The sequence below is a fragment of the Bos grunniens genome, chromosome 2, assembly GCF_055505025.1.
Source record: "Bos grunniens cultivar Pamir isolate PY7600 chromosome 2, Bosgru_T2T1.0, whole genome shotgun sequence".
NCBI lineage: Eukaryota > Metazoa > Chordata > Mammalia > Artiodactyla > Bovidae > Bos > Bos grunniens.
The window spans coordinates 98,519,024-98,546,635 of record NC_141166.1 but is presented as its reverse complement, the minus strand read 5'-3'; the positions used below and the strand labels follow the sequence as shown (position 1 = coordinate 98,546,635).

General features: G+C 41.3%; 2 long non-coding RNA genes across 2 annotated transcripts; both read left to right on the top strand.

The window, feature by feature from the left end:
* The first annotated feature begins 18,431 nt into the window (after positions 1 to 18,431).
* On the top strand, positions 18,432 to 20,046 carry LOC147378392 (uncharacterized). The gene is made up of 3 exons (XR_015146346.1): positions 18,432 to 19,238; positions 19,710 to 19,810; positions 19,910 to 20,046. It is a non-coding gene; the product is annotated as an uncharacterized LOC147378392 (long non-coding RNA).
* A 69-nt stretch (positions 20,047 to 20,115) lies between these two features.
* LOC147378391 (uncharacterized) lies at positions 20,116 to 27,269 on the top strand. The gene is made up of 3 exons (XR_015146349.1): positions 20,116 to 20,518; positions 26,326 to 26,628; positions 27,042 to 27,269. It is a non-coding gene; the product is annotated as an uncharacterized LOC147378391 (long non-coding RNA).
* Positions 27,270 to 27,612: the final 343 nt, after the last annotated feature.

Here is a 27,612-nt window from a genome sequence, read left to right as displayed (position 1 = left end):
TCATCAGCTCAAATGCAGAATCTTTCACTGCAAGTTACCCTGGGAGAAATCCCCAATAGAGCATCCCTGAAAGATGCTCATCTCCATCTCCTTGTGAACATGTCTGGGGTCAGGATGCTTGTGACTTCTAATACCAAATAGCTCTAAGTTCTACTAAGTTCTTCCTTTTACAAAGCCAAACTGAGCCATATCTGGTCCCAATTCTGCATTATGAGCAGCTGCGAGCTCTCAATTTTTAAGTATGGGTTCTCTTCTCCATACCAGAGAGCTGCAGTAATTTTGCTTGTTCTTCATTTATTGTAGTTTCCAGATCCTGCATCGTCCCAGCAGTTCTCTTTCTGGGAACTTCTTGGTTTCCAGTATCACCCATGCAGTGTGCTTCCCAGAACTGAATGCAATATTCAGCTATGGATGATGTGCAAGCTGGGTGATGAGGACAAAGCACAGAGGGGGAGGCACATGAGGGAGGTGTTTTGATGATAACTGTGATGATTATGATCATGATCAGATTCTAATGATCTTTGCTTGAAACAAGAGGGAAATGCTTTTTTAAAAAAGAAAGCCGGATATGGCAGCCTGGTTAGGAGGAGAATTTGGGGGAGAATGGTTACGTGTATATAAATGTATGGCTGAGTCCCTTTGCTGTACACCTGAAACTATCACAATATTGTTAATTGGCTCGGATATAAATTAAAAGTTTTAAAAAATAAAATTTAATTTAAAAAGAAAGATGGCAGCATTTCCCTGATGTTCCAGTGGTTAAGACTCCGCGCTTCTCCTGCAGAGGACGCACATTCAATCCCTGGTCAGGGAAGTTCTGCATGCTGTGTAGTGCAGCGAAAAAAGAAAAAGTAAGTATTTTACCCAACCAAGGCATTACAGTTTTAAATAAAACCCAAAGTGTAGGAATTAGAAACACCTGGATTGCCGCAGATATGAAATCTATTTTCTCAATTTTATCTCATAGGTTTCTGATGGCATAGTTGCAGTTCATGTGAGTTCTATAAAGAAGTTCATGTAACTGGTTCTCCAGCTATAAAAGGTGCCAAACCAAAATGTAAGTAGAGCAAGTTGGAGGGTGAAGGGTGTCAAAGCTCTAAGCCTCCCAACCTGGCACTGGCTGACTCTTCAGATTCTTGTTAGAAAACAGCTGTGTCACCTAACTGGCTTCAGTGGTCCTGAAGGTGCTCCAGCACCCCTGGGTCCCCATTCCTGCGCTCCACACCCATCCCTAAGCCTGCCCCTGGCACCTCACAGTTTCTGCAGTTCCTTTGAAGTACCAAGTCAGGAGAACAGGGTCATCACATTTAAAAGTAAGGTCACTGGGAATACATGACTTCCATTTCCATAAGATGCTCAACATACTAAGTCATATCTTACTTTAGGGCTTGGGAGGCCAGATGGATCTGCTTTGGTTCTTAAGGGCCTTTTGTGTATCTATATGGCCTTAAGTAAATATATTCTCCTCCTTTAACCTTGAGTTTACTCCAAAATCTATGAAGCTAAAAATCTACAGCTAATGGAGGAGGGAAACCTAATTTCCTTTTTTCGGGAAATCCAAAGAAATCAGATGATCTCCCTAATCACTTCAGTCACACTAATCTTTGTTTCTTTTTACTTCCGAGGTGTTTATTTTCTGAACCGTTTATTAAAAGCATTCTCTGTCTTTTTACTTTTATTTTCATAAAGAAAAGGAGTAATCAACTCTAGAAGGAAATACATCTAAGTCCCTCAGAAAGGTTAAGGGATTTGCCTAAAGCTGAGGAGCTGGTTAGTATAGTAGCATGCCTTATCCATCCCCAGCTAGATGTTAAGCTCCCAAGAAGCCAGAAGAGACCAGGTTGACACATCCTTCTTTCCAGATGCACCCAGTGGCTGGCTTTTGATAAAGGTACCCCAGGCCACCTTTTTAATCCCAAACTGAGTTAAGGCTTGGGTCTAGGACTGAGACTGCTCAGAGCCCTTGATGGAAAGGCAGTGCCCCTGGGCCATGCGGTATAGACCTGAGAGTTTTGGTTGCAGAAACCCTGGTAGTCATCTAATCATCTTTAGGATCTGCTCATCTCCATCATCTCGTACTCCATGCATAGTGGTATTTTGCAAGCTGGGCTTAGGATAAAGCAGACATAACTCACAGGCTAATGGTTTGATCTATCACCTGGAGTTTCAATGTGTTTTCTGCCCCAAAAAGTAGCTGGGGGACCCTGCATTCTCCTAGCCTTAATCCCAGGTGCTATAAAACTACACAGAACAGAAATCCATATGATTATAACATATGCCTGGAAATAGTGTTAGTCAGTCACTCCGTCATGTCTGACTCTTGGCAACCCCATAGAAGGGGTTGTCTGCCAGCCTCATCTGTCCATGGAGTTCTCCAGGTAAGAATACTGGAGTGGGTTGCATTCCCTTCTCCAGGGGATCTTCCTGACCCAGGGATCAAATCCAGGTCTCCTGAATTGCAAGCAGATTCTTTACCATCTGAGCCACAAGGGAAGCCCTATAAGCTGACCCCAAATACAAGATGAATTTTTATAAAAAGAGTCAAAGGATACTTTTTGGCCAATTTAAATATATCAACTTTTAGGGCTACAGATGAAATATTCAAGTGACTGCTCATAATATTTAATTTGTACATATTGATATTAAAAGTCATGTATTTATATATTAAATGAAATAATGCTTAATTTAGAATTTTTTCATATTCAGTCATTTGAATATGAGTCATCTGCTCATATTCAGTCTCCACCTAAATATTTCATCTTCATTATCTCCTTCAACATAATGGCCAATTTTGTTTTATCTTGTACTAAGTTGTCCAGAGCACATCTTTATGCTTCATTGTTTGACAAGACAGCAATTTGAAAAATCATGTCTGATGATGTCGCTGAAAAATGCCTTTCAAACCATGAGCTTTCATAACAATAGGAGCTTCCATTTATCCTACGGGTTGACAGCCCAACCACTCACCTTTCTTCTTTTTTAAGTGCTTGCAAAACTCAACAACTAAAATTTTGAGTGACTACCTCGGGAATAATTTCTAAATGTACATCAAGATTCTATGCCTCCTTTTAAAAGGATATCCTTTCCATTAGCTGACCTCTATAAAAATGCAAAACTAGCAGTGATTGAATTGTCTCAGGACTTTTTAAATTGTATTTTACTGTTAAAGTAAATCAGAACTTAACCTAAAATATGAAAAATTCCATGAGCCTTTGAATAATATCTATATCTGCATCTTCTTCCTTTCTGTGAAATACCTTGCCTAAAAGTAAGGAGGTCCAAGTTTATATCTGTTTTCCTGAAGTAATTATTAATAGTGCCTCCTTTAGTCTCAAAAGTGTCCCAGTTTGGACAATTATATAGTTACTGTACTTACAGTGAAAGTGAAAGTGAAGTCGCTCAGTCGTGTCCGACTCTTTGCGACCCCGTGGACTGTAGCCCACCAGGCTCTTCCGTCCTTGGGATTCTCCAGACAAGAGTACTGGAGTGGGTTGCCATTTCCTTCTCCAGGAGATCTTCCCAACCCAGGGATTGAACCCAGGTCTCCTGCATTGCAGGCAGACGCTTTAACCGCTGAGCTACCAGAGGAGTATATATTACTCTATACCGTAATTCTGTGACTGTGCCAAGACATCCAACACATTGGCCATTCAGCAACTTTCCTGTGAGACTAACATCTGCATGGATACCAGACAGAACCAAGGGCGCACTAGTTGGAAATGAAAGAAATGCAGCTAATAATCTAAAGTGATATGAAAATGTCTAAGATTCTGGTAATCTGACAACAGTCAACACAGCATCTGCTTCTAGAGGAAACATTTCTTTGAAATAATTCTTTTTTTTAATAAAATCCAATAATAATTAGAGAATAGCTCAATTGATCTGAGAATAGTGCATTTCATTTATTATTAAACAAAATATTTAGTTTAACATTTCTAAATAGGTGGAGGGAAATTGTCTTTATTTCTTATTTTACAGTTTGACCATTCATACTTACAAAGACAGCTCGTTTAAGGAAAGTTCATGTCTTCCTCAGTGTCTTGCATGTGAGTGTGAAGTGTGTGATGAGGGGTGTAGAAACAGGCAGAGTGGCTCCTGAAAGTTCTGGGCTCACAGGGCTCACATCAGAATTCTGGCCCCTGTGCCAGCCTGCCAGCCTTCCTTGGGCTACTGCCTGTAGGCTTCCAGGTGGTGCAGGGGGGTGATGCAGAAGACGTGGGTTCAATCCCTGGGTAGGGAAGATCCCCTGGAGGAGGAAATGGCAACCCACTCCAGTATTCTTGCCAGGGAAATTCCATAGACAGAGGAGCCTGATGGGCTCTCGTTTATGGGGCCTCAAAAAGGCAGACACGACTGAATGACTGAGCATACACACACACTGCCTGTACAGTACTGATGGATATGCAGAGACTAAAGAGGACATCATGAAAAAGTTCATGCAAATCCACTCCCACTCATCAGAAAATCACTCTGAACACTACCACCACCCCCATATTGTAAATCAGAAACTTCATCTTCAAACATGAAGTCTGCCATGCAAGGTAAAAACTAACAAAGACTCAAAAAATTGCTTCTTATAATTAACATCCTCTATGTTTCTCCATTTCGCCTCTGAGCTGACTGCCTGAGTGTAAGGAAATCAACCCAGGTCAATGAGACATGTACCCCAAAGACAAGGCATTTCTCATACTGCATGTGGGATAAGGTTTTCATTTAAAGGTCACTAAATGAACTGCTTGCCTTTGTATCACCTACTGTATTTTACTTTAAGTATGGCCCAGAAGTCTCACAAGAGTTGGAAAGACTTTTTTCAATTTTAATTTTTAATTGGAGGATAATTGCTTTACAATGTTGTGTTTGGTTTCTGCCATACAACAACATGAATCAGACATAGGTATACATATGCCCCCTTCTTCTTGAACCTCCCTCCCACTTCCCACCCCATCCCTCTAGGTTGTCACAGAGTACCTAATTTGAGCTCCCTGCATCATACAGCAAATTCCCACTGACTATTTTACATATGGTAACATATATGTTCCAGTGTTACTCTTTCAGTTCATCCCTCCCTTTCCGCCCCCCAACTGTGTCCACAAGTCTTATGTCCGAATCTCTATTTCTGCTCTGCAAATAGGTTCTTTCTGTGTGCCTAGTGTTGAGTAGCTCATCTCCCTGGATCCATGAATAATGCGATCGAAGAGGGTCTTGCCAAGGCAGGGGGTGTCTCTTAGATATCCCCTCTCCTCAGCCATTTGAGCATCTCCTCCAGCTGCCTAGCAGCACAGGGAAGGTTCTTCTGGGCTACAGTCCTGGAGACACACTAGATCTGTGTAGAGAACTGCTATCCTCTCTGCAGACAACCACTATCCTCTCTTGTCTGATTTCCCCTGAACCAAAGGATGGCTGTCCCTCAAAACAAGCAGGACCTTGCGGCTTTCCCCTGGCCCCACCCTGGGGGAATAAGAGAAAAGAGAAAAGAGAAAAAGATTTTCTTTCTTTCCTGCACTCTACAAACTTCTAAGACAATGGCATTCTCAGCTCTTCCTCTTTGAAAGAGTTTTCTTTCTCCTACCATTTCCTATCCTGACCAAGGGCACAATGGAAGAAACAGGGAGAAGCAGGGGCAGGATGTGAAGCCAGCTTTCCCCTGTGCCCTTAGAGAGTGAGGATGTGACCTGTACCTCTCTACAGCCCCTCCTACTAACCTCCTCCAACGCACTGTTCGTTCACTGAATTGTATGTTCTCAGTGTGAGGCTCTGGCCTGCGGCTGCTCCCACACCAAATGTGGAAGATCCCCTGGAGAAGGGAATGGCAACCTACTCCAGTATTCTTGCCTTAAGGATTCCATGGACAGAGGAGCCTGGTGGGCTACCTTCCATGGAGTCGCAGAGTCAGACACGACTGAGACTGACACTTTCACTAGAACAGATCAAGCCAATTGTGTACAGATGTGTACAAATACAGCCCAAAGACCACACTGTCCCCTGCACTCTCTGCTGGCCTGAGGTTCTTGGGTCTTTGCAGCCTGTCCCTGTGGAATTGTGCCTTGACCTCACTGTAAGCCCAATTGCTAGCCTCTCTGTCCCTGGGATCCCAGGCTCACAGTGACCTTGGCAGTGACTTGGCCTTCCAGTGGTCCAAGGCGGTGCTGCACAGTTGAGGCTGAGCTGTGGTGATCCCAAGGCCTCTGCTTTCAGCCCACTGGCTTCCTCACCTGCTACTGCTCCTCCTGGGGAACTCACTAGAATGGCTGGGAGCAAGGCTCAGGTCCACACAAGCCATGCCACAGTTTGGCTCTTCTTTTTGATTCAGCTTGGCTCTTATTTTCTGATGTTAGTATATTCACCCAGAGCTTTTTTCTTCTTTCTTCCTTCCTTCATTTCTTTCCTTCTTCCCTTTCTCTCTTCCTCTCTCTCTTGCCCCACTCCCTGTCTTTCATTTTCTGATCTTGACTACAGACCAGTGAAAAGGAAGTTTTACCAGATGATGATTTTTTTTTTCTGATGACCAAAGTGCATCTGCTACTTCTCAAGAAAACCAGCTTCCCAGAAGGCTTTTAAGACACTTTCTTTGAGTGACATTTTTCATCTTGCAAGGACCACAGCCTTTTCTCAAACAGATTTTTATCTTTTTTCTGGGGTCTGATGTGGAAATCTCACTAAATTTCCCCATTTAGAGCATGTCAGTATTTGAGTGAAATGCAAGTTTGAAGTCTCACCGGTTAAATCATATCTACTTGCATCCTTTTAAAATTAATACACACTTTTAAAATTAATGATGTGTTTAATATTGAAAGTAAGCTAAAACCGGATGACAGAAGAGCATTTCAAATAGATGCAGAAGATCGCCACCTCGTGGCCACTGTGAAATCTGCCACTTAGACTTCTGCTGGGTTTTCCCAAGGTTGGGGCCTTGCTGCTAATTAAATTAAACGACTTCTAATAAGATGCATGCAGTTATGTTTCCCATGCAGTTCATATCCCAGTCTTCTCTTCTGAAGGTCTACTTGAGGAGATTTCCTGACAGTTTGGGGAAAGACAGCTGTTCTAAGTGGCTTCAGTGGGTTAGTTGAAGGAAACCTTGTGACTCCTTAAACTGTGTTTTGGTCAAGAGGGGAAACAACTTCCTGGGAGCCCAGATTTTTGTTTTACTCAAACCCGATGTGCTATTACTCTTATGTTCTTCCAAATGTGCTCCAACGGGATACATTCATCAGCATCTTTGAGGAAGATATTTAGAAGCCAGGTTTAGGGTTTCCCTACCGTAAGACCTAAGGATTAGAACATACCAGAATGGATTCTGGAATTTGCATTTTATCTTCATGAAAATATATATATATATATAATACATATAATAAATATGAATATATATAATACATATGATATATATGAATATAAAATATGAATATATATATATATAAAGATGCAAAATATACTTCTCTTCATAATATCATGTATGAAACGAGTCGCCAGTCCAGGTTCGATGCACGGTACTGGATGCTTGGGGCTGGTGCACTGGGACGACCCAGGGGGAGGGTAGGGGAGGCAGGAGGGAGGAGGGTTCAGGATGGGGAACGCGGGTATACCTGTGGCAGATTCATTTCGATATTTGGCAAAACTAATACAATATTGTAAAGTTTAAAAATAAAATAAAATTAAAAAAAATTAAAAAATGTCCATATCAGGGGAGAATGGAGAAAGGGATAGCTAGGGAGTTTGGAATGGACATGTAGACACTGCTATATTTAAAATGGATAACCAGTAAGGCCCTACTGTATAGCACAGGGAACTTTGCTCAGTGTTACGTGGTAGCCTGGATGGGAGGGGAATTTGGGGGACAGTGGATACATATGTATGTGTAGCTGAGTCCCTTTGCTGTCCACTTGAAACTATCATGACATTGTTAATTGGTTATACCCCAATAGGAACTATAAAGTTTTGTTTTTTTTTAAAGAAAGACAAGAATAAATACCATTAAAAAAAAAAAAAGATTTAGAAGCCACTGATTTAGGAAAGGTCATCCTTTTACACTTCATTGACTCCATTTGAAAAAAATAACTTAGTGATCTTATGATGTGGCTTCCATTTATTGGATTGTGAGGACCCTTTTGTAAGGAAATGTATACAGATCCCATGACTCTTTGGAGATCAATATGTTTTCTAATTATAAGAAATGATAATGATCTGATTTAACCTTATTTCAATTATGTTCAGAACAGATAAAAATCCTTTCTAGAGATTATTATTGTAAGACATTTTTACTGAAATAGAGACCTTACCCTCTGTTTTTCTTTTGGTGTGTACTCATGCATTACCTTTTTTTTTCCTCGGCATTTCAGATCTTCCCCTAGCAGGTATCGAGCCAGTGCCCCCTGCATTTAACTACTGGACCACCAGGGGAGTCCTATGCATTACCTTTCTATGCCAATAGCATGACACTAGCTCTCCCCTTTTTTCCATCAGGGAGAAAAATCTATTTCTACTAAGAGTTAGTAGAAAGAAGTGATAAAATAAAATCTAAAAACTTAAATCCCAAAGCCAAACTTAAAAAAAAAAAAACTATCTAAATATCTCAGTGGAAAATTACAGTGGAAGGTGAGATGCTAAAATTAAAATCACAAAAGAAGGAAAATAACTACTGACCTTGCTGTGAACTTGAATCCAAGCATGTAGGGCACATACAACCTCTCCACTGTGTTTTATCCTCTTCCATTAGACGTATGACCATTTTAAGCTTTCACTGGTTTGGTCAAGACACTGTTGCTGCTGCTGCTGCTAAGTCACTTCAGTCGTGTCTGACTCTATGCTCCCCCATAGACGGCAGCCCACCAGGCTCCCCGTCCCTGGGATTCTCCAGGCAAGAACACTGGAGTGGGTTGCCATTTCCTTCTCCAATGCATGAAAGTGAAAAGTGAAAGTGAAGTCGCTCAGTCTTGTCCGACTCTTACCGACCTGGTGGACTGCGGTCCACCAGGCTCCTCCACCCATGGGATTTTCCAGGTAAGAGTACTGGAGTGGGTTGGCATTGCCTTCTCTGGGTCAAGACACTGTTCCCAGTCTTATCTGTTGACATCATATAGGATCTTAACCCTTCCTTGTTTACAAAGGGTTTCCTACAATCTCTAGTAAGAAAACTTCAAAGTGGTGACCAGCAGACATGCACTTGGGTAGACTGACTCCATGTTTAAAAAAAAAAAAAATATATATATATATATGTATATATATGTAGAGAGAGAGAGAGACACTTAAAAACCAGAAAGCTTCATTTAAAAATTTGGAACTTGGCTTTTCTAAGAAAATAAAAATATTTAGCACTGCAAGGCTCATATTGCCGCACAGGAACAACTGTTCTTAACCTAAATCTATGGAATCCCTGTATTTTCATGTAATTAATTTTATAATCTCATGTATTTCACTTCATTAAAAATATCATCCTGAGATGGGATCCAGAGGCTTCACCAGGCTGCCAAAGGGGCCCAATAAACATTAAGACCTCCAAGCCTCGAGCCAAGCAGCATCTCTCCCCTTTACCTGCATAAGTGGTCACCATCCTCATCATTCTTTCCTTGCTCTGAGACTGTTCATATGTTTCCATTTTCCACTGTACTGATGCTTTTCTAAGAACGGTGAAATATCTCCCTGTAATCATATCTCTTTTAAAAGTTGGAAAAATATAAATGAACCAAGACGATCATGGAATTCTTATACTAGGCTGTCCCACTTATTTATGCTGCCTCAATGATCTCTGCCCACAAGGGTTAAATTCAACACCTCAGAACCTCGGTATAACACCAGGTTGCCACCTGCAAACAGACAATTCTGGCATGTGCCACCCAAACTTCAGCCCTGCGCCTGGAGTCCTCATTCTGCTCCATTGGACTCCCCTAAATCTCCAGACATAACTCTCTGCTGCATCCTCCCTTCTTCCTGGGATATCAGGGTGTGTGAGTGCGAGGCTGTTTAGAACTTGTTTGGGGGTGTCAACACTACAGTCTCCCAGGGAACTCTGAGAAGAGTTTCTGTTTCTCCCTTTCAGCAAAGGAACAGAGATGCCCCCTCAAGCCTCTCATCCAGTCTCTGGACTTGAGGGAACACAGAGCGGGTCCTAATAATGCCCACAATTGTCATCCTCAAGGTGTTTTACTCAGCTCTCTCCCTAGACCTCATCTGAGGGGATCCTTATACCAACCCATCTGAGAAAAGGAATGAGCCCCTACTTTGCAAAGGAGGACCACTGAGGTTCAAAGAGAGTGAGGTGCAGTGTCAGGAGAGCACAAACTTCCTGAATCTGAATCTATATATATACCCAGAGGGGAGAACAAAACACACATTTTGAGGAGAAAGTGACTTTTGGAAATTCCACAGCAAAGGTTTAACAAGTTTTGTTTAAACTGGATGCATTAATGTTTCAGAGAGTCTAGACATTTCAAGTGAATCTGTTTTCTCCCAAACAGCCATCTTAGCTTTATGCTAATCACAGAGGGGAGATAACTTATAAGGGAGCTGGGCTTTTTATTTCTTATGTCAGTAAAATGTATTTTATTACACTTTTAAAAACTATAGAGAATTCCCTGTTGGTCCAGTGGCTAGGTCTGAGCTTCCACAGCTGGGGACCCAGTTCAGTCCCTGGCTGGGAAACTAAGATCCCACAGGCCATATCGCATAGCCAGATAAAAAATAAAAATTATAATACAGTGACATTGACTTTTTTGAGTATATAGTTCTATGAATGTTAACATATGTGTAGATTTGGGTAACCACCTTCAGAATACAGATCCATCACTCCAATAAGCTCCTTAATGCTTGCCCTTTGAAATAGTTTTAAAAATAGTTACATGATAGGGATATTTGTAAAATGAAGTATGCATTTTATTTGTAGGAAAGAATTTCTGTATGTAGGTGTGTGTGTTTGTGTCTTAAAGGATTTGATTTCCTTCCACTTGGGAGGATTTTAAATTGTTGAAAAATATCCAGCACAGGCCATTGTTGAAGAGCGTTTTCAACAATTTTTTAAAGGAAATGATGTTTTGACTGTTTTCAAATTTTGACAGAAGACATTAGAGCCACCCTGTGAACCAAGGGGTGAGGCCTAAAGTGGCCCCAGGAAGGAGACCCAAGAGCATCCCCCAGAGTCCCCATCAACCAGCCAGGACCTTTGAGGCTGCCAGATCCCAGCTCCCTCCCTGTACCAGATCCTGGCAACTCTCCAGTAGCTCCTCTCTCCACCCCCTCATCCCACCTACTTGCCTCTTCCTTGTCTTTGCTACTCTTCTCTGATTTTCTATCTCCCAGTCCTCCAGTGAGTAATACAGGAATTAAGAGTCTATTGACAAAAGAGAAAGGATTTCCTTTTTACCTCCCGCTAAAACTGTACCCTCTATAGACTTCCTGTTCACTTAACATTGCCTGAAATAAAAGGGCGTTTGTCTGCAGTGCCCACCTGCTCTCCTGAGAGACTAAGCGGTGTGCTTCCCCCAAAGCCACATAGGAAGCAACCAAATCCAAATCTTCCGTACTTGTGGCCACTAAACTCAGCTGGCTGGATCCCCACTTGGCTTCTTCCCTTAACAAGAGAACTGAGGCTGGAAGTTAAGACAGAAAAGACAAGGGAAGAGCGACTGAACACAGATATAAAAGAAACTGATGCTCACACGGTAGAGTTCTACTGGGGAAAAAAGACACATCGCCACGTGCCCTGCCTTCCATAAACACTGAAACAGAGACTATTAGTTGTAACAAGACCTCTGAATTCAGTAAACAATTGCATTCTTACTAAATAACTGTGGGAGTAGATATTTTCTGAGAGGTCACAGACAGTAGAACTGTTAATCTGTGACTTAGACTACTGTCCTTTGGATAATGCTTAATATGGCACTGCATAAAAGAAACTGTTTACTAAGTGCCTTTTGTCAACTAGGATACAGTGTACTTATTAGAGGTGACTTCAGTGCGAACGGTGACTTCAGTGCGAACGAGAAGAAATAAATAGATGAACTGGTTTCTCATTTTTTAAACACTATTGTCGTATTCAAACAAGGTTGAACATATTGTGGTTAAGCTGAAGGCCGTATTGTATGTGTATGTACTTGATGTGTGTGTGTGTGTGTGTGTTAGACTACAACTATTGTCAAAGAATGTAAGCTTAAAAAGAAGAAACAAAGAACGGTAGAAAATAAATTGTCCTTCACTAAGATGTATGGGAGCTTGATATAATCAGAGAACCATAACTCAATGATGAGACAGGCAATAAATAAAAAGTACTTGAGTACCTTAATTAGTTTTTGGACTTAAAATGAGTTCTCTGTATATGGGAACAAACTCATCCCCCAGGCCTAAGTCAGCTTTTGTATGTCAAAAACAACAACTCTAAACCAGGTGTTGGGGGTATGAACTTTTCACTATTTCAACACTCAGGTATACAAATATTTGACTTTCTCTAAGTTTCTATAATAAATGGTATTAGGTTTTGAATTCTTGTTTCAACTGGATGGCAGAAATTTTAAGTTTTCCCATTTGAAGTACAATTCAGTCATTTCTGGAGTTAAAATCAGTATGTTTTGGGTAAATGGACAATTCAAGATACTTTCCAATTCCTGCTTCCATCCAGGAAAGATGTGAGTACCAGGAAAGCTTATGTATTGTCTAGAGAGGTGAATTTAATAGCTTAAATATGTTGTTCTATTATTCATAAGGTACTTCTGGGTCACCTTTACTATAAAAGTGGAGAATATTTTAAAAATAAAGTTAGGGCATAGTACATAAAAGTTTTACAACTCACTTAAAATCTTAGAAGAGCTGTATATTTCAAGATGAAGATTTAAACTCTGGTTATTTAGCAGGGTCTTGGGAGGCAGGAATTGCTGTGTCAACTAATGTTGTGCTCCATATTTCATTACTGCCTTTATGTTTTTTTAAATACCTCAAGAATAAAGTTTATTCAAAATGTCACACTTAGCCAGCAGCACATTATGTCCATAGAATATACTGGTACCATTGCCATTACTCTTATTTATAACAGGAGATTAGTTATGGACTCTCTGCCATGGTCTCTTGGCTTATTAACATACTGCACACAAAAAGTATAATGAATGGCCCCATAATGAGCAGTTACAAAGTCTGGTCACTCTTCCTTGGCTCTCCTTTTTGTGCAGAGGGGAAAATTGAAGAGGATTGGACTTACGCCTGAAATATCAACCACCTGACTGAGCTTGTGAGGTGAGGAGGGAAGGGGACCATCTCACTTAATTATTGAGAAATCTCTGGGCTCGCTCCAGGGTTAGAGATGAAGGCCAGCAATCAGCAAAGCTGCCTGAGCTAAACTCAAGTTCAAATTCCACAGGAAGAGGGCTTGGGTAATCAAGACCTAGACCCACAGCATTTGTTTGTCAAACTCAATTTGGAAAAATGAAATAGCAGAAATACACCAACAGTGTAGAAGTCCACAGTACTATCTGGTTTACAAGAATATATTTTGCTTACATAGATCTCCTATCAACTTCTACACAAACCTACAGGTTACTCAGTAAATACCAAGGACACTAAGAGAGGATCTTAATGGGAAGACCTGAAAAAATCTTTTCTCAATTCTCATTTTTTAAAATGGATCTCTTAAAAAAAAAAAAAAGTTAGTTTTTTTCTAATGACCATAATCAAGGTAAATTAAATGATGCTCAAAGAGTCCTTATAGGATAGGGATATGCGTAATTTTACTATCCATCCTGTTGCTAGACTGGGCTTCCTGCCTCCTGCAAATCAACTTGGCTAAGCATTCCAAGATACTCTATCACCATGCATGCATGCATGCTAAGTCACTTCAGTCACGTCCAAATCTTTGCGACCCTATTGACTGTAGCCCTCCAGTCTCCTCTGTCCATGGTATTCTCCAGGCAAGAATACTGGAGTGGGTTGCCATGCCCTCCTCCAGGAGATCTTCTGGACCCAGGGACTGAACCCGTGTCTCCTCCAGATCCTGCACTGCAGGTGGATTCTTTACCGCTGAGCCTCTAGGGAAACCCACTCCATTACCATACAACCCAATAATTCTTTTGGAATATAAGAATAATCTTCAAAAGAATCTGTGACCCAGCAGTTTCCTGGTAACCAAATTTCCCTAGGAAACTCAATGGTTTGGTTGTTTTGTTGTGTTGGGGTGGAAGGTGTGATAGAATTTGATCTGATCCTGCTTGGGGTGGGGGCTGCCTTCTGTGTCCACCAGTAGCAAATTATACAAGGCACATATCTTATGTTTCATTACTTAGTTTATACTATGCAGCAGCAATTTGCCAACTACAGCCCTGATGAAATATAGCTGTGCAGCAAAGGAAGCATTTATTATCAGAAACACATTTCTTTTCTGACATTAAGGGGGAGAAAAGGTCCAGATCAACTGTACTTTTAATAAGAGACGGAGTGCTGCTGGAAAACTGTTCAGGAAACTGTGGCTTTAGCTTGGATTGTGGGACGCCCATAACTAAACTTTACTACCTTCCAGCTTAAGCCACCGCTCCAGGGTCCGCTGCTGTTGGAATAACTCTGGGAAGGATTGCTAGATGGGGTTGTTCTAGGAGGCACAATCAGCCACTGATGGGCTCCCCTGCTTAACTTTCCTAATTGATTCCACCAGACCTTCATAGTAGACTAGCTGTTACCCTGACGCCTCCTCAGCTGTGGTCTGCCTCCTAAAGCCCGCATTGGCTTCAGAAATCGCTTGCTGTTTGGAAGCTGGGCCCTCAGAGCTGCAGTTCAGGCTTGACAAGCAGATGCGTAGTAAAGACTGCAGCCAAGTGCACAACACATTTTCCTCCATGGAGAGACTGCGTTAGAGACAGAACATTACTTAACAGTAGGTGGGCAATTCATTCCTAAATAGCTCAGTTCTTCCCCATCAGGGACCCTGCAGAAGCACACTCCCGCCGGCTGCGGGAGTAAGAGGTGGCTCCTGGAACTATTTGGAGCAGACAGTGGCTACAGAAGACAGTCTCTAGGGAACCCCCTGTCTGTGACTTACCTATGTAAGCAACATAAAATAAAACCCCTGGGCTTGGCTTCTGCACAAACAAGCGGCAAAAAACTTTCCTTCCCATGTGTGAGCTCATTTGCTGTTCGCCCTTCACAGCTCCCTTTACTGCTGCTAAGAGCTGTTTTTGTCCAGATACAGAAGTGCCTAGGAGACTAATAGGCAAGCACCCTTCTCAGGAAATAAAGCTAATCTTATTGACTGCCTATTGCCACCTGTTTGAGAGCTGTGGCGCTGTGAACCCAGAAGCAGCAAAGAGCCCGTTAAGAAGCAGAGGAGAAAATGAGGCAATACTCAGATACACCAGAGGAAGAGAGAGTCCTGCTGATATTCGAATCCCTGCTTCAGCTCTCCCTGAGCTGACCACTTCTGTCCCTCTGGCCGTTTGGTTACCTTCCAGTTCTTAGCAAGCTAGTTTCAGTTGTGTTTCAGCCCCGTGAAACCAGAGACCTTGCCAGGGTAGGACCTAGCATTGCAAAGCCTTGTGTTAAAACAAGGATCATGGGAAATAGATGGGGAAACAGTGGAAACAGTGTCAGACTTTATTTTTCTGGGCTCCAAAATCACTGCAGATGGTGACTGCAGCCATGAAATTAAAAGACGCTTACTCCTTGGAAGGAAAGTTATGTCCAACCTAGATAGCATATTCAAAAGCAGTGACATTACTTTGCCAACAAAGGTTCATCTAGTCCAGGCTATGGTTTTTCCTGTGGTCATGTATGGATGTGAGAGTTGGACTGTGAAGAAGGGTGAGCGTCGAAGAATTGATGCTTTTGAACTGTGGTGTTGGAGAAGACTCTTGAGAGTCCCTTGGACTGCAAGGAGATCCAACCAGTCCATTCTGAAGGCGATCAGCCCTGGGATTTCTTTGGAGGGAATGATGCTAAAGCTGAAACTCCAGTACTTTGGCCACCTCTTGCGAAGAGTTGACTGATTGGAAAAGACTCTGATGCTGGGAGGGATTGGGGGCAGGAGGAGAAGGGGACGACAGAGGATGAGATGGCTGGATGGCATCACTGACTCGATGGACATGAGTCTGGGTGAACTCCAGGAGTTGGTGATGGACAGGGAGGCCTGGCATGCTGTGGTTCATGGGGTCGCAAAGAGTCGGACACGACTGAGCGACTGATCTGATCTGATCTGATCTGATAGAGATGCATAAGAAAGCCTCCCCAGTCTAACGAAGCAGACAGGTACAGGGTCAAATGTCTTCGCAGGTTAAGGAGGGAAATGATGGTGTTCTCTCTGAGGGATCATATTACCCTCCCTCTCAGCTTTGAACACAGCTCGCCCTTCACCCAACACTAATTCAGCACTTATTTACTGAATCCCTACCATGTATTCCCCTCTCCAGCCTGTGGCCTTTTAAACTGAATTGATGCATGCTCTTTCTTCTTCCCTGCTTAACTTCATCCAACCTACAGAGAAAATTAAAAGCAAGGATCCCACTTATGCCCGTAACTGAGAAAATGCAACGTATCTTTAGTGGAAAGTTTACAAATAACCACCAGATGGGGCTGCTATGCAATGAAAATATCATTTTATGGGGCACTTGGAGAGGATGCAAAAAATCTTCCAACATCCAGAAGTGGATATTTAAATCTTTCCTCACTAAAAACGAAGGCAAAAATATTTTATGGATGTATATGCTTCTAAACTTTTTATAAAATCAAAATACTGCTTATAATAAACATAGAAAATATTCCTTTTTAAAAAACAAGTGATTCCTTTTTAGGAAAAAAATACATGCTTATTATATTAGCTATTTTCTTATTGAAGATTTTGCTAACACGAAGGTTGCTTGCTTGGCTTTCCCCCTGGCCCTTCTATCTTCATTCCTCTGTCTCTTTCAGTGAAAGGCCATAAAATGAAATGGAAATTCTTTGATTTGTTGTTGTTGTTGTTGTTACAGACTTCTATGTGCTCTGTATATAAAACTAAAAGTGAATGACATTTGACATTTTCTATCTTCATGCCCTTGTTTCCTGGTCTCTTCTATCTCAATCTAAATGAAATCACGTTGACTTCACTACTTTTCCTTCAGGTTTACAGTTTGAAGATCTAGGCAATTTTTGATTAATAATGATAACATAAGTTCGCCACTGTCTCAGAAAATCCAAAAGAGACAAAAGAAGGGAGAGCCCTGAGTATGCCTTTGCCATCCCAGAGACCACCCCGTTTAATGGGGCGAGGTGACCACAGGGGGCGGCCAACCGGATCATAGCAGGGAGTCTCCGGACAGAAGCAGGGAAAACCGCAGAGAGGAGGCTTCCCTCCTCTTTCTACAGCACAATGAATGCAGTCTGTGTCGCACTAACTCAAAACCTGCAGTGTCCTGGTGAGAAATGGAAAACCTAAAATTAGATCTGCAGAAAGGACTTTGACCTTGATGTGAAAGTCAGTCCAGTGCTATGACAAGAAAGACCTGATCCATGAAGATTATGTTCTTAAAAGCCATATTTCATCTGCATACAGACTCTCAGGAAAACCACACTCAGAAAATGTACATCTTGGCAATCCTTCAACTGTAAAATCATTATATTTGGCTCTGGTTATTTTGAACATTAGATGTCTGTGTGTTTCTTTTCAAAATTTCTCCTATAAAATGTTAGCGGGTATACACTGGATTCATAGTGACTTTTAAGCATCTCTGCTATTATTGTATATATCCAGTACTTAATGATTTTTGGAAAGAATTCAAGGACAAAGCAGGAAAATGCTGCATTCAAATAATACAGAATGTATATGCTTTAGAATTAACTACAATAAATTAATACCTTCTTTCGAAGAAATCTATCCTGAGTACCTAAAGAATATACATTTTTAAAAGAGTACTGTCCTATAATTTCTTGCATATATTAGACTTATAATATTTGAAATTTTCAGTATCAAAGAACTTCAGGGGACCTTTATATGTGTTCCATATATATATCAAGGATAACTTAAACTGTGATTTTTTAAAAAGCTATTAAACAGGGGGTAAAAAACACTTATGTACTTAGGTAACATTCTAAGGAACAGCTGCCACCAATTAAACAACACATACTTTTTAAAGACTCTCGGGGTTTCAATGTGCCTTCAGTGGACTGAAAAATCTGGAAAAATGGACCTCATTAGCTACTACAAATTTATTGAAAGGATATTTGAAATGGTGTTTAATACCTGCAAAGACAGGAATAATCAGTGGTTTAAAGTTTCACCATAAAGATTGGTAAATAACACTGATTACAGGTCTTATTCAAACAGAGAATAATGAATATGTGATGAAAGGAGAATAGTGATCCAAATTGCTCTTAATCTTGGAATTGTGCCTATTGACTGGCCTAGAAATAATGGAACTAATCCTGTGGTAAGAAAGCCAAATGCTTGAGAAAGTCATTAACTTTGGGGAAAGAAGATACCCACTACATCATTGTACTAGTACAGTATTTTATTGAGTAGAACTTTCAAACAACTGTGTGTTTAGCTGAAATTCCAGTGTTAACCCAAGTCAAATAACATTCCTATCCACTTCTCCAGAATTTGTAAAAGCTATTTAGGTCCTATTTATAATTCATCAAACATTGACTGAACACCTACTGTATGCGTGGCACACAACAGAATCAAACAAGTAATTTAACATTTCAAAAGATAACTACTAATCTCACATTGGCTTATTTCTATTAAGCTGAAGAAGTAATGATCTTCTCAAAACAGTAAATTTACACTTTAATACTGGCTTTCCTGAAACACTTTGGCAAAGTTTCATAAACAGACATATGTACGTACAATCATCCTCTCTTATCAACTGCAGCCTGAAAATAATGAGGAAAATTCCAGAAATAAATAATTAGCAAGTTCTAAGTTGCAGGCCATTCTGAGTAGCATGATGAAATCTCGCGATGTCCTGCCCGTGACTTGAGTCTTTCCTTTGCCTGCATATCAGCTGTTGGTGTGGTGGTTTGTAGAGCTTGGGTTCAGGTAACCCTTACTGTGCTTAATAATGACACCAAAGTGGATGTCTAGTGATTGTGGCGATTAAGTTATGCCAAAGGGAAGCTATAAAGTCCTTCCTTGAAGTGAAAAGGTGAAAGTACTCAACTTGAGGAAAGGGAAACTATCCAATGCCGAGGCCTATGGTAAGACAGAATCCTCTCTCTTTGAAATTGTGAAGAAGGAAAAAGAAACTTCGGCTGGTTTTGTTTTTCTGTACCTCAAACTGCAAAATTTATCACCACAGTGCCTGGTAAGTGCTCAGTTAATTTGGAAAAGGCATTAAGTTTGTACAAGATATTTTGAGAGAGAGACCACATTCAGTTTTTATTCATTTCAGCTTTTATTACAGTATTTTTGTTATAATTGTTCTATTTTATTATTGTTGTTGTTAATCTCTCACTGTGTCTAATTTACAAAGTGAACTTTATCATAGATATGCATGTATGTGGAAAAAAACATAGTATATTGATATAAACGTTTCCAGGCATTCACTGAGAAACGCTTTCCCTGCAAATAAGGGGGACTACTGCAAAAGCAGGAAATCATGTGAAAGATATAGTCTTTTGTTTCTTTGTTTTTTATTGGGGTAGATAAAGTCTTTTTTTAAAAATCCAAGTTTCTCATCTTTAGGAAAAATCATAAAATCATAATTTCTCATCTTTAGGAAAAGTCTCCAAAGATTTTCAATTTGAAATATTCTTTTGTTTTTGTTGTTGTTCAGTTGCTAAGTCACGTCTGACTCTCTGCGACCCCTTGGACTGCAGCACGCCGATATTCTTACTTCCCATTAACTTTTCTTGAGGATCCATGTATCCAATACAGGTTAAATTTACTTTGTCTTCAGTCCAATTTTTGAGACCTTAAATGTATTCTTAGATCTTGGTCTTGACAATTTATCATTGTTTTTCTTAATTTAAACAGTAATACATGAGCGTCTGATTCACAGAAAGGGATATATAAGGAAAAGTTCTGCTGCTGCTGCTTCTAAGTCACTTCAGTCGTGTCCGACTCTGTGCGATCCCATAGACGGCAGTCCACCAGGCTCCCCGGCCCCTGGGATTCTCCAGGCAAGAACACTGGAGTGGGTTGCCATTTCCTTCTCCAATTCATGAAAGTGAAAAGAGAAAGTGAAGTCGCTCATTCGTGTTCGACTCTTAGCGACCCCATGGACTGCAGCCCACCAGGCTCCTCCGTCCTTGGGACTTAATCTTAGCAAATGTGTTGACCAAGGGATTAATCTGTGTTAAGGTTTGCCAGGCGGGGGCGGCAGAGAGCACTTGCAAAGAACAGTTAGCTGAGACCCTTAGGGCCTGGTGGCTGCCAGGGAACCCTCAGGACATTGAAGAGCTGGGCAAGATCAATCTGTTATGGGGAAATCAGCTGAATGGAGAGGCTGCTAACTGGAAGCACCTGCCAGGAGAAACAAGGAAAAAGAACAAGAAGGGGCTGAATGAAAAGAGGAAAGAGCTTGGGCTTTGAAGTCACAAAAACCTGACTTCTGTCACGTCAGGCAAAGGGCTTCATATCATGGTTGGTGTTTTCTGTGTATAAATGAATATAATGATCTGTATCACTGCTTCGCAGAATTGATACAAGGTGATCAGAGTGTGTGTGTCAAGTGCTTATCACGTTGCCTACCAGTGTACAGAAAAGGTTTAACAGATGTGTGATATTATTTAGGACTGCTGAGGCCAGAGAAGCTGGCAATGTTGAGCCGAGTGCCAACCTCAGAGAAAGAAATGAATGGGCACCTCGAAGTTAGGGAGGAGACAAAAGCAGGGCAAAAGGGGCCAGAAGAGTGAGGACTCCTCGTACTATATCTGAGTTGAGCTGATGTCTTATTTGGACATTTAAATCTTTCCTCTAAGAATGTCTACCTACCAGTACCCGGTCTTAAAGGTACCTTTTGAGGCTGTTCATTGGTAGTATCGTCTCTGGTTATTTTTTATTATGTGTTATTATAATGTGTTGTTATTTTTATAGTGTTATTTTTTATTAACACCCTGTGTGTGTGTGTTAAGCTGCTTCAGTTGTGTCCAGCACTTTGCAACCCACTAGGCTCCTCTGTCCGAGGGATTCTCCAAATGAGAATACTGCAGTGGGTTGACATGCCTTCCTCCAGGGGATCTTCCTGACCCAGGGATCCAACTAGAGTCTCTTAACATCTCCTGCATTGAAGGCGGATTCTTTACCATTAGCACCACCTCAGTTCAGTGCAGTTCAATTCAGTTGCTTAGTCGTGTCCGACTCTTTGCAACCCCATGGACTGCAGCACGCCAGGCATCCCTGTCCATCACCAACTTCCAGAGCTTATTCAAACGTATCCATCAGGTCAGTGGTGCCAGCATCAAGGTCTTTTCCAATGAGTCAGTTCTTCGCATCAGGTGGCCAAAGTATTGGAGTTTCAGCTTCAGCATGAGTCCTTCCAATGAATATTCAGGACTGATTTCCTTTAGGATGGACTGGTTAGATCTCCTTGCAGTCCAAGGGACTCTCAAGAGTCTTCTCCAACACCACAGTTCAAAAGCATCAATTCTTTGGCACTCAGCTTTGATTATAGTCCAATTCTCACATCCATACATGACTACTGGAAAAACCATAGCTTTGACTAGACGGACCTTTGTTGGCAAAGTAATGTCTCTGCTTTTTAGTATGCCATCTAGGTTGGTCATAACTTTTCTTCCGAGGAGCAAGTGTCTTAATTTCATGGCTGTAGTCACCATCTACAGTGATTTTGGAGCCCTAAAAAATGAAGTCTGTCATTGTTTCCACTGTTTTCCCATCTAGTTGCCATGAACTGATGGGACCAGATGCCATGATCTTAGTTTTCTGAATGTTGAGCTTGAAGCCAACTTTTTCACTCTCTTCTTTCACTTTCATCAAGAGGCTCTTTAGTTCTTCTTCACTTTCTGCCATAAGGGTGGTGCCATCTGCATATCTGAGTTTGTTGATATTTCTCCCAGCAATCTTGATTCCAGCTTGTGCCTCACCCAGCCCAGCATTTCTTATGATGTACTCTGCATATGAGTTAAATAAGCAGGATGACAATATACAGTCTTGACGTAACTCCTTTCCCTATTTGGAACCAATCTGTTGTTCCATGTCCAGTTCTAATTGTTGCTTCCTGACCTGCATACAGATTTCTCAGGAGGCAGTTTAGGTGGTCTGGTATTTCCATCTCTTGAAGAGTTTTCCACAGTTTATTGTGATCTACACAGTCAAAGGCTTTGGCATAGTCAATAATGCGGAAGTACATGTTTTTCTGGAACTCTTTTGCTTTTTTGATGATCCAACAGATGTTGGCAATTTGATCTCTGGTTCCTCTGGCTTTTTAAAATCCAGCTTGAACATCTGGAAGTTCACAGTTCACGCATTGCTGAAGCCTGGCTTGGAGAATTTTGAGCATTACTTTACTAGCATGTGAGATGAGTGCGATTGTGTGGTAGTTTGAACATTCTTTGGCATTGCCTTTCTTTAGGATTGAAATGAAAACTGACCTTTTCCAGTCCTGTGGCCACTGTTGACTTTTCCAAATTTGCTGGCATATTGAATGCAACACTTTCACAGCATCATCTTTTAGGACTTGAAATAGCTCAACTGGAATTCCATCACCTCCACTAACTTTGTTGGTAGTGATGCTTCCTAAAGCCCACTTGACTTCGTATTACAGGATTTCTGGCTCTAGGTGAGTGATCACACCATCATGGTTATCTGGGTCATGAAGATTTTTTTTGTATAGTTCTTCTTTGTATTCTTGCCACCTCTACTTAATACCTTCTGCTTCTGTAGGTCCATACCATTTCTGTCCTTTGTTGTGCTCATCTTTGCATGAAATATTCCCTTGGTGTCTCTAATTTTCTTGAAGAGACCTAGTTATTGCCATTCTATTGTTTTCCTCTATTTCTTTGCATTGATCACTGAGGAAGACTTTCTTATCCCTCCTTGCTATTCTTTGGAACTCTGCATTCAAATGGGTATATCTTTCCTTTTCTCCTTTGCCTTTCGTGTTTTCTTTTCTCAGCTATTTGGAAGGCCTCCTTGGACAACCATTTTGCCTTTTTGCATTTCTTTTTCTTGGAGATGATCTTGATCACTGCCTCCTGTACAATGTCACGAACCTCCATCCATAGTTCTTCAGGCACTCTGTCTATCAGATCTAATCCCTTGATTCTACTTGTCACTTCCACTGTATAATCATAAGGGATTTAATTTAGGTCATACCTGAGTGGTCTAGAGGTTTCCACTTTCTTCAATTTAAGTCTGAATTTGGCAATAAGGAGTTCATGATCTGAGCCAATGTCAGCTCCTGGTCTTGTTTTTGCTGACTGTATAGAGCTTCTCCATTGTTGGCTGCAAAGAATATAATCAATCTGATTTTGGTATTGACCATCTGGTGATGTCCATGTGTAGAGTCTTCTCTTGTGTTGTTGGAAGAGGGTGTTCCCTATGACCAGTGCATTTTCTTGGCAAAAATCTGTTAACCTTTGACCTGCTTTGTTTTGTACTCCAAGGCCAAATTTGCCTGTTATTCCAGGTATCTCTTGACTTCCTACTTTTGCATTCCAGTCCTCTGTAATGAAAAGGACATCCTTTTGGGGTGTTAGTTCTAGAAGGTCTTGTAGGTCTTCTTAGAACTGTTCAGCTTCTTCAGCCTTACTGGTTGGGGCATAGACTGGATTACTGTGATATTGAATGGTTTGCCTTGGAAACAAACAGAAATCATTCTGTCATTTTTGAGAATGCACCCAAATCTCAAGGTGAGTGATCTTTAAGACTCTTTTGTTGACCATGAGGGCTACTCCATTTCTTCTCAGGATTCTTGCCCACAGTAATAGATGTAATGATCATCTGAGTTAAATTCATCCAGTCCAGTTTGCTGATTCCTAAAATGTCTATGTTCACTCCTGTCATCTCCTATTTGACCATTTCTAATTTGCCTTGATTCATGGACCTAACATTCCAGGTTCCTATGTAATATTGCTCTTTATGCATCCGACTTTACTTCTGTCACCAGTCACATCCACACGGGGTGGTGTTTTTGCTTTGGCTTTGTGTCTTCTGGAATTATTTCTCCACTGATCTCCAGTAGCATATAGGGCACCTATTGACCTGGGGAGTTCATCTTTCAATGTCCTATCATTTTGCCTTTTCATACTGTGTATGGGGTTCTCAAGGCAAGAATACTGAAGTAGTCTGCCATCCCTTCTCCAGTGGACCCCATTTTTTCAGAACTCTCCACCATGACCAGTCTGTCTTTGATGGCCCGACATGGTATGGCTCATAGTTTCATTGAGTTAGACAAGGCTGTGGTCCATGTGATCAGATTGGTTGTTTTCTGTGATTGTGGTTTTCATTCTGTCTGTCCTCTGATGGAGAACATAAGAGGCTTTTGGAAGCTTCCTGATGACAGAGACTGACTGAGGGGGAAACTGAGTTTTTTTCTGATGGGTGGGGCCATGCTCAGTAAATCTTTAATCTAATTTTCTGTGATGGGTGGGGCTCCATTCACTCCCTGTTGTTTGACTTGAGGCCAAACTATGGTGGAGGTAATGAAGATAATGTTGACCTCCTTCAAAAGGTCCCATGCAGGCACTGCTGCACTCAGTTCCCCCAACCCTGCAGCAGGCCACCACTGACCCACGCCTCCGCTGGAGACTCCTGAACACTCATGGGCGAGTCTGGGTCAGTCTCTTGTAGGGTCACTGCTCCTTTCTCCTGGGTCCTGGTGTGCACAAGGTTTTGTTTGTGTGCTCCCAGAGTCTGTTTCCCCAGTCCTGTGTAAGTTCTGGCAGCTCCATGGTGGGGTTAATGGCTACTTCCTCCAAAAGGGTTTATGCCATACCCAGGTCTATTGCACCAAGAGCCCCTGCCCCTGCAGCAGTCCACTGCTGACCTGTACCTCTGCAGGAGACTCTCAAACACCGTCTGGCTCAGTCTCTGTGGGGTCTCTGGGTCCTGGTGTGCACAAGCTTCGTTTGAGCCCTCCAAGCATCTCTGGCGGGTATGGAGTTTCATTCTAAACACGATTTCTCCCCTCCTACTGTCTTGCTGGGGCTTCTCCTTTGCCCTTGGACGTGGGGTATCTTATCTTGGTGGGATCCAACATTCTCCTGTCAAAGGTTGTTCAGCAGCGAGTTATAATTTTGGAGTTCTCGCTTGAGAAGATGAGAGCACATCCTTCTACTCTGCCATCTTGAAATTCCCCTGGGAAGCCCGATTAAGACCTTACTATTTGACAAATGCAAATATTAAATGAGAATGAGAAGCTTGTTCCATAGAAAGGCTTCCTCACCATCCTCCAGTACATGTGGTAGGACATCTACTGGAGATTGTTAGCTTTGTTTATGCAAACGACTGATTTTTTTGAAAGTTGTTATTTTTTTTTTTTTTATGTAAATGGCCCCTTCTATTGCAAAAATGTGAAACAAGTACCTCACTCTTATTCTTGGAGAAGGCAGTGAGGTTTCCGTCTGCAAACAGACACCACAGTTTGTAAGATGCAAAATGTTCTGCTTTATAATGGGGATTATGGGCATTTTTAACTAGACTATGCTCCAGAGCACTTTTTCTGGCCATAAAATGTTTGTAACCTGGACTATCCTCCATTTACTGTAGTCTGAAACTGGAGAGCCTAGATTTTGTGAAATATACTTTGAAGTCTTTTGCTGATTCTTTTAGCTGGACAGTGTAGCTGAGGCCATCCTCCATGTACAGGATGATTTTTCCCATCCTGAAATGGAAATGAACATACATCAGAATAGGAAAGGAGAGAGACTGCTTTGCTCCAAGGGGACTGTGGCTTAGCCATGGGTCTAAGTTTCACTGAGACCTGGACTATTTATTGGTGTATTTGAGCTGGTTCTGGCCATGCAGAAGCCTCCAGGGGCTAACCTGGGACACTGAGGTTTGTTCTGGGCCAGTTGTAAGCCCCAAGTTTGCTTATTGGTCCCTGCAATGTCAAGCACCCAACTTGAGATTTCTTTAGCACTTAGTTGAGTTTTTATTAGACATCCTGGTTTTTCCCATTTTTAACAAGTGGCACAGCCATATAAAATCATCCAAATGTTCAAGCTGGCAACTTCCCTACTCCTTCCCACTCCTACAACAAATCCGTCAACAGTACTATCAGTTCTGCCTCCAAAATGGCCAGATCTCAAACTTGTGCTGTTTCCTTTTCTTCTGTGCCCTTTTGGGTCACAGAGGAGCAACCCCACTCTCCTGCTGCTTCTCTTGAGTTTTACTCTCCATTCTTTATAGAGCAACCCAGGGAACATTTTTTAAAATATAAGTGAAGCCGGCTCATTCCCTTAAAAACTTTGTTTCCTTGGTGTTTTCAGGATAAAGACCCAAAGGTTCAGCATATTTGGCAAGGCCATGTTTGGACTTGGATGCACTTTCAAGAGGTTAATGTGAACTTTGGCCTCTGAGAAGTCAGCTGGGGCCCAACTACAGGGCAGTGCCAAGTGACTGTTCAAAGTATGGGCTGCCAGGTCGGTGGCAAGAGTCTATGACAGGCTCCTGGGATTAGTGCTTCTTGGGATTCCTTCTGGAAAGCAACCCAGTAAAAGAAAATGGACTTCCCATTTCCTGTGGGTGGAAGGTATGACAGCTCAGTAAAGAAAATGTGCCTAATGGAGCAGGTTAGTGAGCTCTGGGGACACATCAGTGACACACCCAACCTGGGGAAGGAAACAGCTTCCCTGTAAATCAAAGCCACTCCTATTCTCTTAGTCTCAAATATAAGAATCCAAAATTGTACAACTAAAAGCAAATAAGGGTTTCTGTTTATCAAGTACCTGCTAAGGGGCTGTCTTTATGCTGGGCACTTAATGTATTTGATTACAGCAACCTTATTATTATCTCCATTTTTGGTATCTGGAAACCCAGGATCAAAAGGTTACTAAGAGTTATTATAGATGATTAGTAAGGCATGAACTTTAAAAAATTACCAAATTAGCTTTCTTCATGAAGGGAAGGGATTGATCTCATGTTTAAATTATCACCAACTAATGTATCATGTAAGACTGACTGGGTGTTTTTCTTCTTCCTCTAGAAGGAGAGAGCCCCTTGAGGGCAGGGACCCTGTTTAATTCGCGCTGCATTCCTAGCACATTCAACAGTGAATGATCCCAGCAGTCCTTAAATAGGGATTTGTCAATGGACTGAAGAAATGATTGAATGAATGAATTTTAACAGCTTCTCTAATTACCCAGTGCTTTTCATTCTGAGCTTTACAAATATAGGAAAAATTTGTGTGAACATCTATGTGTCCAGTGATGTGGTATTGGATATTTTTTTCTTATACTCTCCACTCAAGAGCTGCTATTAAAGTACAGCTATGCCTGTTCAACCAAAGGTTTCCATTAGCAACGAGAATTAATTAAATTATGAGTCATCAGCAGATGACATACTGAGGCAGATTATCCCCCCTCCCACAATTATTTTTTTGTTTTTCTAATTATAACAGTAATATAATAAAGAATACAAGCTAGATTTATTAATTTTAAAAAACAAGGTATGAATTGTTATGAAAAGCTTTCCAAGATAATTTTTAGTGAGAAAAAAGATACAGAATAATTTTCATGGTATGTTTTTATCCCAGAAGATAATAAGAATAGTTACTG